Here is a 5,281-nt window from a genome sequence, read left to right on the forward strand (position 1 = left end):
CCAACCAGAGATACTTCTGCTTCAGCTTCCTAGTAGTAGGGATTACAAGTGTGCACCACCTTGCAGGGTTCTAGTTTCTTTTCCAGGTAAGGGTAGAACATGATTTAACAACAAAATAGCATTCAGATAGTCGTAAAACAATTCTTTAGGCTCACCCCATTCTTGTTACCCAAAACTTTAGCATCCTTCAGTAGATGTCCCAAACATTACCATCATGCACCACCTTATTCTGAACCTCTCTCTAATACCTGAGGCAAGTAGTTGAGGAGGCAAGTCTCCTGATGACTATGGCCTAGTCACTTCCTTCTCTAGGTGTGGTCCTGGCATCCTGAATCCTGGGGAGGAATACAGGCATTACAGCTGTAGGAAGGAGCCAAGGTATCAGCAGGCAGTTCAGGAGTTCACCTTTCTAATAGAGTTACTCTGGGATCACACAGGCTGGTTAGATGGACTTCCCTGCTCCTTCCTTATTACAGCAACTTGGGCAGGGCAGACTTTTCCACAGTGACTCAAAAGTCCCCCAAAGTGTAGTTAAAGTTCGATGATCTGCATAGGATGGCTAGGAGCCAGCTGGCCTCATGCAGTGTAGGATTGTGTCTTGACAAAGGGCTTCACTTAGAAGGACTCTGCACTTCTTTAATGCTCTGCTGTTTCCCATCTTGAACTGTTTTATTTTTATTTTATTTTATTTTTTGTGACAGGCTCCACATTTTCACTGGGTATCACTTCCTGGAGTGGAGTTGGGGATAAGGGTGGAGGTTGGGAATGTCTGCATTCTGGCTGCATCTCTACCTTCCCAGGGCTATCCGAGGTCATCTAGGTAATGGGTGTCAGAGGGAAGAGCCTGTGGACCAGCAGCCTCTTGCTGGCACACTTGCTTTCTCACTAGAAATGCTCACAGCTTGTTTGTTCACTGACTACCACATGTAGTGTCTTGTGGGTCTGCTCTGGGGAAAGCCTGGCCTCATGGTATGTGTCTGCCCAGGGGACCTCAGCCATGCTGTCACCTGCTGCTGGCAGTATTGCCTGAAAGCCAGGTGTGTGGTTCCTAGTCCTGCTGCCACTCTGGGTGCTGGGCACCTCATCCAGTTCCAGCAGGGTTGCCATCCCAGCCCAGGACTGGCTGGCTGGTAGTGCTAGTCACTGGCAAGCAGTGCTGACAGCAGGCTCTGGAATGTGCTGACACCTGCCTCCCTGCAGCCTATATTATCTGAATCAGGGCTGAAGATAAGAAGGTGCCAGGAGACCTTGGGAAGTGACACTGGGAGGTGGCACAGGAACATATCCTAAGCCAAGTAGACAGTGACAGGATCCAGCCTCTCCACAGGGTTGGTAAGGGCACATAAGCATGGCCTTCTGGAACTTCTTTGTGCCTCCAGAACCCTCTTTCCTAAACTAGTTTCTGTTTCTAGAGTTTTATTCCACTCCTTGATGCTTATGGGTGTCACCTCATTAAGTCTAGGCTTGGCTGCTTCTGGAGTTACAGGACCTTTTGCTTGGGAATGCTGACCCTCACTCCTGGCCCAAAGGATGTTGAGAGACAAAGGACAGGGATGTCAGACTCACAGAGGTCATCTTCAATCCTGTGTGAATGACTGACAGACAGGACAGGCTGAATGTGGTGACCCAAGCCTGTAATCCCAGCACTTGGAAGGCTGAAACAGGAGGCTCCTCATGGGACTAAGAAAGAAAGCCTGGGCTATTAGTTGAGTTTCAGGATAGCCTGAACTAGAGTGAGGCCCTGTCTCAAACACTCCCAGAAAAGGAAGGAAGGAAGGAAGGAAGGAAGGAAGGAAGGAAGGAAGGAAGAGTCCCAAGCTTCTGTCTTCTGCTGGGTGGGCAGCAGCATGCCCAGGATGGATGCCATCAGAGGGCTCAGGTCTCTGGAAACTGAGGAAAGGCTTCTCCTGGATTAGCTACCCTTCCTCCACTTCAATTCATAAACTGGGTCCTGGGAGAGGACAGGAACTGTGTCCATGGTGTGTGAACCAGCCCTAGGACAGAACATGAGGCTCTAGAGCTGGGTTTTGGGCAGTCATGCACCCCGGCTGAGCTTCCTTAGGCAAGCCTCCTTGTTGGCTGATTCTGGCTTAAACTAGCTAAGGCGGACACTGTATGTGGGTTACTGAACCTGTAAGGACTCCAGGTGGAATCTGAGTGGCTCTCGGCAGGTGGCAGAGGCCACGGGCAGTTTCAGCACCACAGGGTGGACAGCACCCCTGAGGCAAGAGGAAGCCTTCCGCCCGCTGGCAGCCGGGCTCCTCCCTTTCCCTATGGAACGAGTTCTTCACCCCGGTAAGATCCCGGCTCAGGGACAGTCTAGGTGAGGCGGGCCGAGCTGCTGTGCGGCTTCCACGACCACAGGTTGTGTGGGGCTTGGGGCTGTGCTCAGGATCAGAGATGAGTGGAGAAAGTGGGGAGCAGCCAAGTTTCTGGACTCCAAAGCCCGGGTCCCCGGAGCCAAGCTCTGAACTGAAGCGCTTCCTGGTAGGTGCGGGGCGAGCTGTGGACCCTTCGGCTTCCGCAGGTCCTGACCGGCAAGCTCAACTTCAGCCCACAGTTCCAGGTTGAAAGGCTGCCAGAGGAAGCCCCTCTGAGCTGGGAATACGGATGCAGAAGACTTTGAAGAGAGCAAGGCAGAGCCACTAGCTAGCCTAGCCGGTTCCCTGGGAGCACGTAAAAGGCCCTCTGTAGGGTTAAGAGAACAGACTCCCCTCTACACAGTCTCCTCTGGGAATTTCAAGGACTGGGAGAAGTAGGCCTGGTACACATTGCAAACTGGGGGATCTGAGAGGTTGGTCAACAGCTCTGAGTCACACAGCCAGAAGAACTCTGAGTAGAACTGGAATCCAGGATTCTGCGCCCTGGATCTGCTGTGTCCTTCAGCACTCTTCTTCACGAGGATCAGGCGTGGTTCTTCAGTATGACCCTGACACTGGGTGGATGAAGACAGAGGGCAACGCACTTAGGAACATTGGTAGGCAGTTTGTGTCTTTTTCAAAAATACTTGTTTTTATTTTACATGTATGAGGGTTTGGCCTACAAGTATGTGAGAGCGCATTTGTTGTGCAATGCCAGCGGAGGCCAGTAGAGGGCATGGGATCACATGGAACAGGAGTTAACTGACAGTTGTTAGCGTCCAGGTCCTCTCTAAGAATAGCCAGTGCTCTTAACCTCTGAGCCTTCTCTCCAGCCCCACAATTTATGGGGGTTTTGTTTTGTTTTGTTTTAATCTTTTTGAAACAGTGTCTCCCTGTAGCCCGAGCTGGCCTGGAACTCACTATGTAGACCAGGCGACCAGGCTGGCCTTGAACTCACAGAGATCCGCCTGCTTCTGCCTCCTGAGTGCTGGGATTAAAGGAATGTGCCACCACGCCCAGCACAATTTATGTTTTGAGAGTTTCCTGAATCCACCTTGCTGAGCTGAGCACAGAGTTGGGAGGGGAGTAGCAAGAATCAGGCACTGGGCACAGGTTCCTGGCCTTCCCTTTAAGCTTGTCTATTCTCCCCTGGAAGTTCTCCCTGTGGGGGCGGGCGGGGGGAGCCTAGGGCCCTCTTTTGGATTGGAGCCTGGGCAAGAGGAAAAGTGACCCTTGTCATCACTGGAGAGTGGGAGAGGACAGGCCAAGCTTCCTGGGACTAGTGGGCCACATCTTAGAAGGCCCATTCTTCTGGGTGACCAGTGAAGCTACGTTCTTCACCAACAATGACAGATCTTTCCTTCCTGGAAGGAGTTTGCTCTTCCCCAACCAGAACCTAGTCCTGATTCAGTCATGACTTTAGAATATATATTCTCTTGCTATGAAGTGGGCTAAAGCCCCAGAACCTGGAGCCAAGGCCTGTATTGTCTTCTCACTCAGTGAGGTACAGGGAGCAGATGGGGAAGAAGGAATGCTAGTGGAATCCTAGGGTGTCCTGCTCATTAAAATGGTCACCAAAGATATTCCAATGTCCCAAGAGCATCAGGGCTTCAAAGACACCAGCTGCCTTCCTGTACTAAGGGTCTCAGAGATGGGGGCAGGAGTGAATTTCTTAGGGCAGACCCCAACTGTTTTAGTTTGTTTTCTGTTGCTGTGGCAAACAACATCACTAAAAGCAAATTGGGGAAGAAAGGGTTATTTCATCTTAACACTTCCAAGACATAGTCCATCTTTGAGGGAAGTTAGACAGGAACTTAAGGCAGGAACCTGGAGGCAGAAACTGAAGCACGGACCAGGGAGGAACACTGCTTACTGGCTTGCTCCTCTGTCCTGTTCTCAGCTTTTTTTTTTTTTTTTTGACACAGGGTCTCCCTGTAGCCCCAGCTGGCCTGGAACTCACTATGTCACTATGTAGAACAGGCACTTAGGAGGCAGAGGCAGGCAGATCTCTGTGAGATCAAGGCCAGCTTGGTCTATATAGTGAGTTCCAGGTCAGCTGGAGCTACAGGAAGACCCTGTCTGAAAAAGACCAAAAATAAATAAATAAGATTTATTTATATTTTATGCGTAGGGGTGTTTACTTGCATATGTACATTGCTGGCACCTGCAGAGGTCAGAAGAGGGCGTTGGATCCTCTGGAACTGGAGTTATAGAGGGTTGTGAGCCTCAATGTGGGTACTGGAAACTGAACCTAGGTTCTTTGCAAGAGCAGTAAATACTTGTAACTTCTAAGCCATATCTCTAGTCCCTGTTTGGCTTTTTGAGACAGTCTCATGTGGCCCATGCTGGCCTCAAATTTACTATGTAGCCAAGGACAACCTTGACCTGCTGATCCTTCTGCCTCCCTCCTGTGCATTCCATGAGTGTGCCACCACATCTGGTTTTATACGGTGCTGAGGATCAAACCCAGAGCTTCATATATGCTAGGAAAGCACTCCACCAACTGAGCTATATCCCCAGCCCCCTACATTCCATTTTTTAAATATTTTATTTATTATTTTTATTTTATGAGTATGAGTGTATTTGCCTGCTTGTGTGTAAGTGCACCCTTGTCATGCAATGCCTATGGTGGTCAGAAGAAGCTGTCAGATTCCCTGGAACTGGAGTTATGGGTGGTTGTTAACCACCATGTGGATGCTGGGAATCAAACCCCAGTCCTCTACAAGAGCAGCCAGGGCTCTTAACTGCTGAGCCATCTCTCCAGCCCCTACATTCCATTTTTAAGCATCTCCTTTCCTCCTATCTTGAAGTCCTCTTGCTACGTGTGGCAGGGATGCTCTATTCTTTGTGGTGTAGTCAAATCTCTGGGGCCCAGACTGCCCATCTGGCCTTCTCTTGCCTCTCACATTTGCATCCGCCTT

Source organism: Nannospalax galili, unplaced genomic scaffold (assembly GCF_000622305.1).
Source record: "Nannospalax galili isolate Female #2095 unplaced genomic scaffold, S.galili_v1.0 scaffold1430, whole genome shotgun sequence".
Taxonomy (NCBI): Eukaryota; Metazoa; Chordata; class Mammalia; order Rodentia; family Spalacidae; genus Nannospalax; species Nannospalax galili.